General features: G+C 47.0%; 1 long non-coding RNA gene across 1 annotated transcript; it reads left to right on the forward strand.

Moving 5' to 3' along the window:
* Window positions 1-12198: 12198 nt before the first annotated feature.
* Window positions 12199-14695, forward strand: LOC128453922 (uncharacterized). Its single transcript, XR_008341568.1, has 2 exons — window positions 12199-12600; window positions 13911-14695. It is a non-coding gene; the product is annotated as an uncharacterized LOC128453922 (long non-coding RNA).
* Window positions 14696-15667: the final 972 nt, after the last annotated feature.

The raw sequence follows: 15667 nt of genomic DNA on the forward strand, positions 1-15667 counted from the left end.
TTCCTTCTGTCTCCCACACCTGCTGTTTTATGGTAACGATAAAGGGGACCTCAACCTTGAAACATGACAGAGCACCCCCGACTCCCACAACTATCATCGAGAAAAGACACAAAAAAACACAACCAGATCTCTTCTGCTCTCCTCTACACACGGAGTAACCTTGGTGTAACTTTTGCATTTCATCCTCTTCTCTCTGCTGCCGTATCACCCCGCGCGGCTACAACCCACTCCTTCACCCGAGAACTACAAAGTGGGTTTGACGCCTTGCATCTTGTGTAACCGCGGTCTTTGAAGACTCTGGCTTTGAGCTGCGTGTCTCATCAATTCCCTACGCAAAAGCTAAATTTGAATCTGAGGCGAGCACATAAGGGGGTAGCTTATCTGCCCCACTCATTTAATGTTATTCATTCATGCACACTATTTTTATGACAGGCCGTGCATGCAGAGCTGTTTTACATTTTTGGTTGTTTATGTAACCATCATGGGTCTAAATCTGGATGTGTGTATGTGCACGTTTAGAGACCTTACAGTAAGTTCTTGACTTCCCACGAGAGACCAACACCGGTTGCTTTTGCAGGATGTGTGAAGTTTGTAATGTTCCGCCTGAAAGTTATGAGCTGGAGATGGAAAATAAAAAATGAGATCACAAGTCTGGTCAGTTGAGTTCTTTCTGGGTCGCGGCGCTTTGATGTAAATTCACATCTTAACACTAGTGAGAGCAGAAAACTCAATAAAACAGATACCCCCCCCCCCCCCCCCCCCATTTCCGGTCTCACCGCAAAGTGAGTGGTTCTTATCACAGTGAATTCCTGAATTTTTTGTCATCTGGGGCCGTGGATTTGTCACTTCAAATCTGCTTTTCTCAATGAACTAGGGAGGGGGGGGGGGGGAGAGGAAGATTACAGGCTCATGACGGCGAGTCTCTTTTTCCCCCCACTCAAATGAAAATCTTCAAGAGGATGATTCAGAGAATAGGGCCCCGATCTACACAGCGACATCTGATTCTCACGCCACCACTCAAGCTCTTTCTCTCCGTCCATCTGCAAATATGATTTTTAAAATGACTTAAAGCTGCCACAGCCACGCCACTCTTCTCCTATTCTTCATGCCGGCCAGAAAATCGTCTTCAAGGCTGATCCAGCACTTCAGCGTCAATATCAGAGGAGGGGAAGGAATCGCTTGTTATCGCTCTGTCTCATCAACTCACATGTAATTGATTGGCATTTTCTCAATATGTTTTGTTATATTTTCGTCCTCAGCTCTAATTCTGTCCGTCATTGATCTGTTTCCACGTCTGCTCACACTAGCACTTCCCTACTTTGCTCCGTTTGCTCAGAGATCCAACTGAGCCACATCAAATATCCTCCCTATGACCTATTTTACCATGTTTGTTTGGATTCTATTTGCAGCTCCTCTGATGATATGATATTACCGCCTAAAATATGAGCGACTTGTTATGTTTGTTTTCAAACCGCAGTACTACTTGCATTAGCATATAAAAGGCTTTTTTTGATAATCCTTATCTAGTTTGAGGTGTTCCTCTATAAATTATTTCACACCATTTCAGAAAACTTGCATTCTCCATCTGATTTGAATTTAATGGACTTTTAGATGATTAATGAATCAATTATTAGATACAGCGTCGGATCTTGCAGCACAGACGCTGACAGCTTTTCAAATTGAAAGAAGCGGAATCGTTGCAGAGAGAAGTCGCCCGCCCGCCGACTCAGTGTTCTTCATGTAATTACAGATGCATGAAATAATTGACAAACAACTCCACGGCGAGGTCGTTACACGTCGGGTCACTCGGGGTCAGCAGGGCGGCCCTGGTGGAGGGAGGCAGACGACGGCACTTTGTCTGAGAGGGACGGTAAGGCACATTGAGTTCATCTTGTAGCGAGAAATGCACCGCAGGCTTTTAGTGTGGATGACGCTCAGCGCGAGGCCCCTCCTTCCTGCTCAGTGAAAAGCTCGGGGAAAGCGCACACCACCACCCACCCTCAAACGCCACATCTACCATCCACACTCACTCTCTCAGCCCCTCCCCCCGTCCAGCTCCATTCTTCCGGAGGGACGGCTTGTTGACATCCATTAGGAGGTTTCCCAGCATCGAGCCGGGCCAGGAAAGAGGACTAATGATGTAATTCCCTGAGCGAGGACATTAAAATGTCAAAATGCCACAGATGACATCATCCATTTAACACACATTTTCCTATAATATACATTTGTCTTCCTTTTTTCCCCTTCCGTTAGCTTTCCTTTCTAGAAACTGGAGCTCCCCAACCATTACCAGCGCCTCCATTAAGGTGTGCAGCCACTCGATGGAGGACAGACTGGACTAAAGCGTGGGGTTATCATCAAACCCTGTCTTCTCCCGCTGCTGTAAATGCCCTGCTCCAGAAAACAGGCTATGTGTGTGTCGCGTTACATCTCTCTTTCCCTTTAAAAAAAAAAACTTGACCTTTGCTAAATCACGTTGGCTGCAAAACAAATCTCAATACCCTGGAACACCCTAGACTTCCTCCATCTCTTTTACAGCTCCTACAACATGTGGGATTGATTTGACCTCAGTTATTTATACTTAACCTTAAGAAGTGTGATCATAATTGTGCTCAGACATGCAACAGAATGAGGAGAACATCTCGTACCATTTGCACAAGATGTTCTCCTCATTCCTGCAGCGAACAGGTCGACAAACACACAGAGAAAAATGTGCAATGTGAGTTATATTTGTGTGAAGGAGACTTGACAGCCCTCTATTCTTCAGCTCAGTGAGTGGGCAGGCTGAGGCTTCAATAATGGATGCTTGAAGGCAGAGTAAGTAGATGTGAGCTGGAAGCAGAGAAGGGGGCTGCGCCTCACTCAATAATGAATCAATTGATCCCTGCTGCAGATGATGGATCAGGTTGCCATGACGACAGATGCACTGTTACCGGGAGCACGGAGAAGTGGTTGTTTCCCAGAACCGTGCTCAGCGAGCGGCTCTTGGCTTTTAAATGTGTTGTGAGGCAGTTTTTTGTTTTTTTTTAATAAAGAAAAAAACAGAAAATATTAAGTGGTGGATTAATGCAGCCAGATGGATCCTCTCCCAAGAGGAATTACTGTGCACAAACAACAATCCATCACATCACGTGAACAAATCCAAATCTATTTTTCTCTATTTTTACCACGAGCACAGATGTAAAGGTGCCGCAGGTGCATGAGATCCTATTGGCAATCGCCTGCAATCGTTGACTAATCGTGGCGTTCCTGCTTTGATGGATGTCTTCTCACAGACTCAGAGCCGAATACACATGTGGGTTTTATCGTGCTTGTAGCGCTCGCTTCTAAAAAAAAACCTAACATGTTTACTGTGTCTGTGTGTGTGTGCGTGCGCGTTCTGTTGCCATGACAACGTGGCTGATGCTGGGTCCAGCTGGGACCGTGTTGCCAAGTAACAGCTGAGTTATGAGCGTGGAGGAGAGGAGCGTGGGCATTGTTCGGGGGGGGGGGGTGGAGGCAGCAGCGAGCAGGTTACGAGGACTTCTACAAAGACGGCAGGCAGCAACAAAGACTGGAAGCATGAGGGGGAAAACAGCTTCGAGGGTAAAAAAAGAGGAGTGTTTATTTAGGTTACGGCTCTGGATTGAAAAACAAGATGTTTTTCATCTCCCTCTCTGTGCCTTCCTGCCAGAGAATATTTATATTCAGCGCATCCCTGGTCTTTACAAGAAGCATGCAGATTAACTGAGGCTACATCCATACTGCATATATCTCTATTTCATCACACAACGTCTATACAGCAACATTTTAATCGGAAAACAGCACTGAAGTGATCTCTGTCTACACAAGCATGTTGGCTTCTTATAGGTGCTTTTGAGATGGACTTGGTCTGACTGCTCCCACAGTGTTTTGGGGGTCACATGACACGATGACGTTTTGAAATGGCACAATTTCTAACCAGCTTGCATCATGTTAAGTCAGCGCTGCGCAGAGCCACATGCAGTGGATTGCACCTAGTTCTGATCCCCATCCAAGCTTCCATGCCTGAAATCACACATCGCAGATAGCTTGTTTCCTACGCATGTAAACAGTTGTATCATTGTAAAATAGAGATTTGAACTACTGTTAGCAAAGACGACACTGTCAGATTCTACTTGTTGTGTTCTGCACTGCTAGTCATGTGATAGGAGCCTGACCAATCAGTGAAGGCCACGTCGTGAACAAAAACCCTCCCAATCCGTGTTTGTGAGTGTCTACGTCATCGTCAGTTTCTGCCCGTCCACTTAAATGAAGACTCTTGAGTCCTCATAATAAAAGTAGCAGTGTTTCCAAACTTGGAGTGTTGCCTCCACGTAGCAGAGCTGATGCATTTTCAAATGAAAACATTGCAGTTTGGATGAAGCATAAGCCCCGGCAGCGTCATGAGAGATTTGCTCCATACTACGCAGCAGCCAGGCAACTCTGATTATTTCTTCCATGAAGAGAAAATTGGAGTAATGAGCGAGGAAGTGTGTGTGCAGAGGTCTGGCTGCACTGACCCTGCGTCTAACATGACTACACGGAGGGCATGTAGCCTGGGATGACTCACAAGCGGGCAGAACTATCGGAAACAGTCCGGGTCCAAAGTCCTCAGCTGTAAATTATTGTGTGTCCTAGTGGTGCAGGAGGCTCAGGCATGGAGCTGCAGCGATTGGCCTGTTGTTGAGTCAGCAACACACACACACACACACACACAGACAGGAGGACGTGACATGTAGCTCACTCCTGAGCTCAGTCACATGGCCGTGCTGCGGAATCGTGGCCTGTGATGCAGTAGGCCGCTGAATGGTTAATGGTTTGTGATCGCAGCAGCCGGTCGTGTTTTTCAGGATTGTTTCAAAGACGGGCCACACCCACAAAATCCCATCTGTGTGTCAGATGATTAAAACGAAAGGATGACGGTATGTTCTCATCCATCGCCTGACGTGCTCATCACACAGATACTCCCATGAATCGTTGCGGCTCAACTGTAATTCTGCTCCTTCCTCGTGCTGACGATGTGATTATGCGGCTCCACTGTCGTGTCGGTATGGTCTCCATGATTTTCTTCATGCTCATTAAGTACACCTTCCTTTCCCTCTGTCTCCTGCCGCCTGAACAGTCTGATTTGTCGTCATGGAAACTGGTCATGAAGTGCCTCCTTTGGTTCGGGGGACTAATTGTCATCCCCCCCGAACGGAGCGCATGCTCTCACACTTGCACTCGCCGGCCAAATCGCGGCATTTCTCGCTCTCTTTGTAATAATATTCTCATGCTCCAGTACTTCTGAACAATAACCGCCATCCCTCAAAGCCCCCCCCAAAAAATTCCTGCACCAGAGTGGAGTGAGCGAGTGAGCGAGCGAGCTGAAAACAACAAACTCCACCAAACCCCCAAAAAAACCGTCTATTGAACTTCCTGGAACTGTTCCCCGGCTGCTCGCTTCGAAAAAAACGCTTGATGAGTTTTTCCACCACATCAGCCTGGGAAATGTGAAATCCGACACTTGTGTGCATGTGGCGGCCACGTCCGGTCCTCTGCTCAAGGGGCGTTTATGCGACACGTCAGAGATCATGGGACGCCGTGTCCTTCTTGATATGTGCAGTTCACGGGTTACAGGTGGAGGCAGTGGCGACCAGAAAAACCAAAACAATGAAGCCAATGTGGGCCCCCGCGCTTTATATAACAGAGCTCGCCTGTGGCAATTGTGCAATGCGGTGCAGTTGTCTGGGCTGATGTAAACAGAGCCTCAGTGCCTCTGGAGGCTCAGCCATGTGCCTTGATGCAGCAGTTATGGGCACATGCCCTACTTTCATAAATCAGAGCTGGAAAAAAAAAGAAGGAAGCAGCGGGAGGGGGAGAGGAGGAGGAGGAGAAGGAGCGGGAGGAGGAGGGGTGAGAGGGGATGCCGGGAGAGAGAGATTTTTTCGAGGGAAGGAAGGGAAGGGAAGGGAAGGGAGGGGGGGGGGGGGGGTGGTCGGCTGAACAAGGCTCATATTGATGTTCCAAACACAGCTGCAGGCGTCAGCTGACTAGCTGGCCTGAAAGCAGCCCCGAGCTCTGCCTCCTGTCTTTATCAGCTTACACTGTGACCTTTCTCTCTCCACTGGAATAGATCCCCCCCCCTCTAAACCTAAACCCACCGGCCAACTTACTCCCCCGCCCCCTCCACCCCATATCTGGCCCTTCACCATTGCCTGACTCCGGACACTGGTCTGTCCTCTCTGACATCTGACTTCTAGCCAGGGTGGTGGGGAGGTTAGGGGGGTTGTTTGTATCTGCATGCCTCCAGAAACACTGTCTCTCTTTACAGCACATCAGCACTTTCGTTTGTCTCACATGGCCGCGTTTTCAAGCCTCGCCCCGCGCTCTTACACAACTCACCATGAAGTCACTGTTGCTCCTCACGTCCGCACCCAACGGTGGAGGACAGAGAGAGAGAGCGATAGAGAGAGAGCGAGAGGGATGATGAAGGGCTCGGTTACTTTGAAAATACATGTCAGTTCAGCAGGGCGGTTAGGCAATGTTAAAGTCGTCTCGTGTTGGGTTTCAGCGAAGCGCAGCTCTAAACAAAGACAGGAGGAAGGATTTGGATCCTGTTCTTAAAGTGACAAGTCAGGTTTGGACATATTTAGTAAACGTGGAGCTGGCCACGGTTCAGGGCGGGTTGGAAGCAGCAGTTGTCGTCAGGAGTCTGTCCCTGAGGGGCGGTATTCAGCAGAGGTAACTGTCAATCACAGGGCTGCAGGCCTCATGGGCTTTTTCTCAGAAAGCCGCCCCCTCCATGCACCACACACACACAAACCCAGCACACCTCCCCTTGATGACGCTCTTCAAGTGTTACTGGATAGTGTTTCTATGGGAGCTGTCCACCCACACACACACAGCAGTGCCTCGCTCCCCTTCTCCCTCCCCTCCCAACTGTTTGCAGGAAACACTCATGCTTCTCTGGAGATGTCGCTCGCGGCGGCTCATGCACTTATAAATCCCGGGGTCCTTTCTTGGAAAAGAAGGTCTTGAAAAGATACATACACATGCACACTGAGAAGGGAAGAAGTAGTGGGGGTACAGGGAGGGGTGGTGAATAACACAGCTTGCCAAGTATATCTCCGCTGGAGAGGTTGGATCGAGTGTCTGCCTTCTGTGGGAGGCAAATAAGGAGCATATTCTGTGCTTCCCCGGTTACTGTGTGTGAATCGGAGACACTGCGGTATCCAGGCAGACCTCAGCGAAACCCAAAACATCACAGGAATGAGAAGTGCTTGGCGGCGGAGGACAAAGAGGGACGGATGGAGGGAAGCAAACAAGAGAGGAAGGCATGAGAAAGAATAGAAGCGTTTCAAGGCAGCCATCGCCCGGCTTCAAATGTCAGTCAGCTCCGGGAGAGACAATGGAACCCAGCTGTTGCTAAGCTTTGAACTGCAGCTGTCTGTCTGTTGTTGGCATTACTCGTGTGTACATGTGGTTGTGTTTGAGCACAGTGCTGCTATAAAGAATTACAGGAAGATTAAGTGTATATTCAAATGTGAGAGGGTGGATCAAGGTCATGGGGCGTTTGCAGAGAGACACATGAGGAGGTGGCGAGCATGTCCGGTGTGCCTGATTTAGACACCCTCGAGCAAGAGGCAGAGACGAGGAGGGGTGGGGTGGCCGAGCGGCCGCGGTGCTCAGTCTGGAGTGGGCTGTAATGGTTTGAGGTTGAGGGTCAGAGAGGGGGAGGGAGACGAAGGACAAATCTGCAAAGGACATCTCACTCACTTAAAAAAAGAGAGAAGAAAGAGAAATCTGCATCTGATTGAGGGGTTGGGAGAAGAATCAGGAAATGAAATTCGATTGCCTTTCTTGGCCGGTTCGTGACTGAGACGGCTGCAGTGTCCCCGTCACGCCTGAAAAGTCCTTTGAGTGCCTCATTATCAGTGTCATCTGTGGATCAGTGGAGAACATCTCATCCTCATCTCAGCTGCTTTTTGATCATCCTCCAGACAATGCGCCATTAGGCCAGGGCTGATTTTCTATAGCACAGCTCAATTACTCGAGGGGAGATGCATTAGCATATCTGAAAGCACAGGCGTGACTCTGCAAATAAAAGAACACATTAGATCCCCCCCGAGCCCCATTCGCCAACAATACGTTTCCATAATTCATATAATGTAAGACTGTGTCGTCAAATCTAGTTTGCATTCAGTCGAGGAAGTAAAAACGATCATGGATCTCTCTCTTTCAGCATTTAGGAAATTTCACCAGAGGTGAGAGCGCGTTCAGCAGCTTCGTCACACGCACACGAGTGAGAAACCTGACAACTTGCCTCAGCGTCATTATGTCGTACATGTCACTTTTCACGCTCCACCATTTTGTCACAGTAGTTGAGAGTGCCACCCCGGGTGCCGATTCAGCGCCTGCTCAACCACACAAGCTCCTCAATTATTCATAAGAGGGAAACACACATGCACACACACACACGTGTGGTCTCACTTTGCATGTGTGCATGTGTCTGTCTGCAGACAGATGGCCCAGAAACGAGGCCTCAGCACCAATCCTCCTAGAAAATGCCCTCAGCGGCGATCACAGTAAATGGAGGCGCCTCGGCCTGTGACGATCAGATGACTCAGCATTATATCAGAGGAGTTTAAATGGAGGAAAGAAGCCAGGATATCAGCTCTGTCTTTTTGTTGAAGTGTTGCGTGCAGCGAGGTTAGAAGACTAGGAGTAGTAAACTTCAGCCGGAATACAGAGGGAGTTTCCTTGAATAATATATCAGCCCCTTGATTCAACCTCACTGTTTTTCTGCATGCATGAGTAAATTCCAATGCGTGCCTGCTGCAGTGCTGCTGTACATGAAGAATGTGTGAATATGTGTGGGTGGGTGTGTTTATTTGTGTGTGTGAGTGTATGTGTGTGCGTCAGCCGCTGACTTTGTGTTCATTCCACAGTACATTGATCTGGCTGCTCACTAGACTGGATGGAAAAGGGCCCGGGGCGAGAAGTGCACACTGCATCAGCAGATGGGAGAGCCCACTGTGTTGCCATCACAAGGCATTCCTCCTCACTGGGCATGCTCAGTGGGCCACGCCCCACATACACACACACACGTTATTGCCCCCCCTCCTCCCAGGGCCTGTTTGAACCAGTCAGTTGGAGGTGGTGGCGGCGGCGGCAGTGCTCGCTCTTGTTTCTCATCTGACCTTCAAAGCTAGGGGTGGGGACAGTAGGTTTATGGGGGAGGGAGGAGGGGTGTGTTTTTGCTCTAAAAGCTCTTTGGTGTAGCGCGGCTGATATGTCACTCATTATTTCCGCTCTGTGCTTCTGCCCTGTCATGGCCTCCCGAGATGCATGCAACAACCCAGAGTCTCACACGCGTGGCCAGCACAGACTTCACTATAGTCAGCTATAAGAAGACATGACACCACCCTCAGAGTAACCATGACCTCACGGATGTGTGGTTATAAACACTTGATTCCGTGTCTTAAATATACACATCTTGAAATGATCGTCATCACAGCTACAGGTCCGCATCTATACACAAAAGAGGAACTTGATATTTAAGTGTAATCATTTTAGTCCCCTTACATAACTTGATAAAAATAAAAAACAGGAAATCATTTCAAGCACTTTTTTACACACATCGTGCTTGTGTTTGTTTTGAGGTGCAGTCGTCCTCTGGGACTCATTCAACTGAAAGACGTAAATAAATGCAGGAGCAGGTTCCCGGCCCAAATATAATGTCCCTCTGCAACAGATTCACCATATTCACCTGCAAAATCTGTTAATAGAGATTACCATTAAACAAACTGGACACAAATATTCAACTTTTAATCTGATATGTGGACGTGTAAAGATACAAAAACCCACCACAGACACAGAATGAATTTCATGACATGATTGTTGTTTATGAGTGGCTTCCTTCTGCGGTGTCCTGCCCCGACGAGCACACCATAGTTTACACATCACCACTATTATCTTCTCACGCTGGCTGCTGACAACGCAGAGAACTGAATCACAAGCTGAATGCCTCTGTGAGTCACATGGCCCGCTACAAACAGAGAGACCTTTTTTTTTTCTTCTTCTTCTCCTCCTCTCAAATCTAAATCCCTCAGGCTTCTACACATGCTCTCTTTGTCTTGCCACCACATTCTGCTTGTCTCCGGTCCTTCCGTCTTTGTTCGCTCCCCTCTCCGACTTGCACGGCTGGCTTCCTGTTTATGTCAGGCGAGCATCAGGCCAATCAGCTGTGAAGGCTGTGATCCTCCTCGTAGCTATTTACTACCCTGTGGTCTGTTTAAAAAAAGACTGAAAACGAGCTAAGCTGGGCGCAGGCTGCTGAGTAAGCAAAGACACGCAAAGCTCCTGTCTGAGTCCACAACTGACCTACATATACCTCTGCCCCTCTGCTTATGAATCTTTGTTTCTTAGTTTTACTTCATGCTGCCCCTGCTCACGTGGTGGAGTATTCGTTTATTTGCTTATCGTGTTTCTCACAGCGCAGCAGGATCTGCACGCCGACACTCTTGTTTTGTTGCCGCTGAGGCCTGGAATGTGCTGCTTTGCAAGTTTTGAAGATAACAAAGCAGCATGAGGCGGCTGCGTGTAAACTTTGGATGAGGTCACTGTCCGCCAACACAGCACGCTGTGACATGAGAGGGGATTTTGTTCTGGATTCTCCCTCGTGGTGTCATACCTTTGCCCTGTTTTCTCGTAGCCCTGTTTGCTCTGTGCACATTTCAGATTACAATTGCAGGTTATCAAAACCTGCCAGCCCTCGCGCACATCTGTTATAATATGGTTGGAGTAAAGCACCGGCTGCATTTGAAAAACAACAGGAAAAGACTACGTGGTGCATGCAGAGGCCTGTTCATGAGTCCACCCAGTGCCAGCTCTCTCTGAGTTCACAGAGCAATATAAATCTGTTAGACAGGGGGGAAATATAATCAGGGCTTTGCTGGGGCATTTGAGTTCACTGCAGGCATTACATGAGTATTAATGCCTGATTCAACTCTGGCTCTGGCAAACATGCCTGACATTTAGTGTTTACACCCCTGAATGAAAGCTGCTAGTCAGACAGTCTGATAGCTCGGCCTGGAATTAGATTCAGGAAGTCATGAGATTTCCAGGTGGCTTGGCTTTCCTAGAATTGTTAAGCAGGGATTTTTCTACATGTTGCCAACACACATTAAACTGAAGACACTCTTCTGTAGAGGGCTACAGGGATTCGTTTCCTGTTCTCATCGCTTCGTCTCATAAACAAATACTGAACAGAGTAGAATAAAACTCCAGTTATGAAGAAAAAAAAGAGTGAAAATAGCTAAAGAAACCTCAAACTATTGGACCTTTTCAGAGAGCTGAGGCTCCCTGGTACCGTGGTTTGGAGCAAAGAAATGCATGAATAATGAATCTGTGCTGAACTCCTGCTGAACTCTGTGCACCAGCACCGAGCCAGAGATCAGCACCACACGACATCCAGCACACACACATGCACCCAGTGACCTCTGCAGAGCTCCAAACATGCTAGGCAATCTACCGCCGAGTGGGATGTCGGCTGTATGTGAATCGTGGCACTGTGCTGCACCTGGCTGCAGATGGAGGGACGACTTCTCCTCCGATAAACCTGATGACCGTTGGCCAAAGTGGAAAGATAAACACAAACTGGTGACTAACCGACGCTGGAGCGGTTGAAGCGTCCGCCCATTTGGCAGCTGAAGTGTGTGTATGTCTGTGTATGTGTGTGTGTGTGTGTGTGTGTGTGTGTGTGTGTGTGTGTGTGTGTGTGTGTGTGTGTGTGTGTGTGTGTGTGTACGTGTACGTGTGGTTGGTTCAATGTTTAACCCTTGTGTCAACAGCTCGCATGTGTCACAACAGCATTCCTGCGAGGGACACGTCTTGTGACAGAGCGGTTTCATAATGGGAGCATTGCCGGCATGCATTGTTCAGTGGCAGCAGCTTTGTGTTGCTGCAGGATGACTTGTGGCCCGACGAGTTTCGTGTTCCTGCACGTTGTGTGTAAATGAGCGGGGAGGTGAGCTTAGTGAATAGCAGGGTTAACTACTTTAAACAGCAAACACAGCACCCTGTTTACCCAGAACGAGCCTCCCTCCCTCCCTCTCTTCCTCCCTGCTGTAAATGGTTAACTGAAAAATCATGTGAGAGCTGCAGTTACATGGGAGGTGAACTTTGTCCCCACTACCCCCCTCTGTTGTTAGGCAACAGTGTTTTTGATCCGAGAGCGAGTTCATCATGTGAGTGCAGAGCGTGTCACGCAGAGCCGGAAGGAGGACGGGACCTGAGCTCTCTGCAAAGACGTTTGTTGTCGAGCAAAGAGGAAAATGTAAATTTGTAAAATAAAAGTGTGGAAATAGGAAACGGGGGAGGGTGGTGTGAGAACAGGGAAACCCAGGGTGTGTAGCCTGAGTTGTCAGTCACGGTGAAACCATTTCCTCTTCAAGGCTGTCTGGCTCCTCCCTCCCATTGTGTGGCAAAACAGTGTCGGTGAACTTTATCCCCCTCGGTGGAGAGAGAGATCATTCAAATGAGCACGGAGCAAGGTCAAGTTACACTTCTGTTTGCCTGCTGAACAATGTGGGTCCCATCACCTAACATCAAGGAGGAGTAAGCGCAACCTTTTATATGTTAAAACCTGGTAACAGCGTCTGCTCAAACCTGTATGTTGACTGTGTAAAACAATCCCAATATACACCCAGTGTTACGTTACCGTCCCACACTGAAACCACACAGGCTGCAGTCACCACACCCAGTTCCAAGTGCCCTTTGGTTCGCTGCAAACACGTGGTGTAGGACGGCGCTCTATCAGCAGAGTGCTCGTAGTCGTTACAAATTTGCACAATACAAACACAAGGGTTCATATCACCTCGGGCTTATCAGGCTTCTTCAAGGGCACTGAACTTTCCCACAGCACTCCCTCCGCTCCGTCCCGTTGAATCCCTTTGGGACTTTACTGTTGCGTCAAGGCTCTCCTATTAATGTCGTGTACTTCCCACAGTATTACTGTACCACACCGGTGCAGCTCGGTGGGGTGACTGTGACTAAACTATGTACTATGTCCCTGTGGAGCATAATGACTAAGAAAGACACAATCTACCATTTACTTTTTTTGCAAAACTAGTGTGAGGTAATTCAGTTTCTAAATAAAGGCCGTCACCCCTTTTATTCATGCAACAAGAAAGATTCTAAAACAGCAGCATACATTTGATTTAAAGTGTTAAAAGATAGATCCAGTTTATTTTGTTTATAGACTTCATCATTGCTATCAGTAGCTAACAGGCTAGCATCATTTTACTCACAAGGGCTGTCGTACTCAAACAAATGTGCTTGAATAAAGTTTAACCAAAGTAAATTAAGATAAGATAAAACTTTGTTAATCCTTTCACTGGGGAAATTCACAAAGTCCCAGCAGCAGACATGCAGGTCAGAATGAGGTTGAAAAGAGAATAAGAATGGTGCTGGCCTTATCTCGCCCACTCATTCTACAATGCTACAGTGGCTTCAATAATAAAGCCATTTCTTCTCAAATTAATTTTGCCTTATATACTATATTCCACCACTACCAACCACCCACACCCACACAAAACATAAAATCACAAATATGAAAATAATCCAAAACAATAAAAAGCTTACGATTATTATACCATTGAAGTATTATTACTCTAACTGAAGCTCAAGCATATTCTGACTCGTCGTAAACATGTTTACGTGCTTTGCCTCCAGTCAGACTTTTTTGTAGAAATGTTTCAGATTTAAACAATTACAATTGTTTGTTTATCCAAACGGACAGAATGAAGGACCAAAACAACAAAAATAAGACACAAGTTGCATCAATTCTATTTTATCTTCTCCTGACCGTCCTTATACTGACACACATAGAGATGCACATGTGACTCCAGCTCTATCTTCTATTTCAGGCCTTCACATCGAGCCGTTCTCTGAGAGACGTCTTTGAAATGAGGGAGGTGAGGTGTTGTCTGCCCACATGTCCAGACGTCGTGGTTAAAGGGACTTTATCACACAGATGGGGGACAGCGCTCATATCTTGCTTGCCCATCTTTCACCGCGGCGGGAGGCTGAACGTGACTACCAATGCTCCCCAGCTGCCGGGGGGTGGAGAAGGCACAAAAACCACAGGCGCATAATAAATGCCACACCGTCTTGACAACTTGCACTTTTATAGAAAGGGGAGGTAGGACATATCTGGCACAGATGCTCGCAGTGCATGATGAAGCGTCCTCCATAAACCAGACAATCAAAGAGAGGGCAGCGAAGCATCTGTGGAATCTGTGTCGGGAACCTCAGCGGATTTATGACCACGACCAAAACAGGGCAGTTTCAAAGTAAAAGTTTTGGAGCTTGATTGAGGGAAATCTGCAGAAAATATCACTTTCCAAATGTAACCACAACATCTGTAAATGATGCATTGCAGTTACTTTTTTCGCTATGATCTACCATTCTTTCCTGTTCTGAATAAGCCACATGCAATCTATGAACCGTTTCCCCCCAAAAGTAGGTTTTCTAATTAGGTCACTGTTTGCTTTTCTAGGTTTTCCTTCATCTCACAGTCATGTTATTTTCTATACATCACAGAAATGACTCTTTATATCCTCGTGCTTTCAAGGCAAACGTTAGGAGCAGCTTTGATCTTCATCCAGCAGCAACCCTGAAATATCTTCTAAATGAAGGAGTTATAAATATGCATGTTTGCACACATTTGTATGTATTATTTACCAGGGATTTTATGCCACCGTTTGGCTGAAAAGAAATAATATATGCAAAAGGAGTAAAAACAAATCAAAAGGGAGGCAGCAAAGTGACAACGATGCCCTCGCTCGAAAGCATGACAAACTCTGCACCTGCAAACCGAGGCTGAGTGCTGTGGTAACTGCTGCACCGGGGATGTCAGAGTCCATTTTCTAGCAAGGCAGCTCAAAAATAAACAGGAGCTGTGTGTGTGTGTAATAAATAAGCCTACTTTGGGCAGATTTTATTTTGGCTCAGTGAAAGACGTTACATAACACATGAAATACTCCTCATTCTTTTGTGGCTCGAGTAGCAAAAGCAAGAAATGTAACCTCTGTCGAATAGAGATGCAGGTGGAAGAACCGCTATGTGTCCAAATATAAATGTCCCTCTAACAAACAGTCATACCTTCAAACACTTAGTGCACATACATATTCATATTATGTACCACAAATAGCCTGATGATGTGTCGGGTCCGTCGGGAGTTTGCATGAGGATGAATCATGCAAGCAGCTCAAGTAGTGCAGTACTGTTGTGGACTATGTTGCCATTAAAAATGTGTGTGTGAAAGAAGGCTGCAGACTTACAATGAGAAAATTGCATTGTACTGAATGTAGTTAGTCACTAAGGTGGAATGACTCCACAGTTTAGTTCATCCTGCTGAACACAACAAGAATGAGTCATGAGGGAAACGCCCTTTTATGGGCAATAAATGCTCTTTATATGTGCAGGTAATGCATTCTGGTTCAGTTAATTCAAAATACAGTTTGAGCTGAATTTATTACAAAAAAGGCAAGGCAAAGGTTGTTTACATCAATGTTGGGTTGTATAAATAAGCAGATACTAAATATATATGTAGAGAGAGAGAGAGAGAGAGAGAGAGAGAGAGAGAGAGAGAGAGAGAGAGAGAGAGAGAGAGAGAGAGAGA

Source organism: Pleuronectes platessa, chromosome 12, assembly GCF_947347685.1.
Source record: "Pleuronectes platessa chromosome 12, fPlePla1.1, whole genome shotgun sequence".
Lineage (NCBI taxonomy): Eukaryota > Metazoa > Chordata > Actinopteri > Pleuronectiformes > Pleuronectidae > Pleuronectes > Pleuronectes platessa.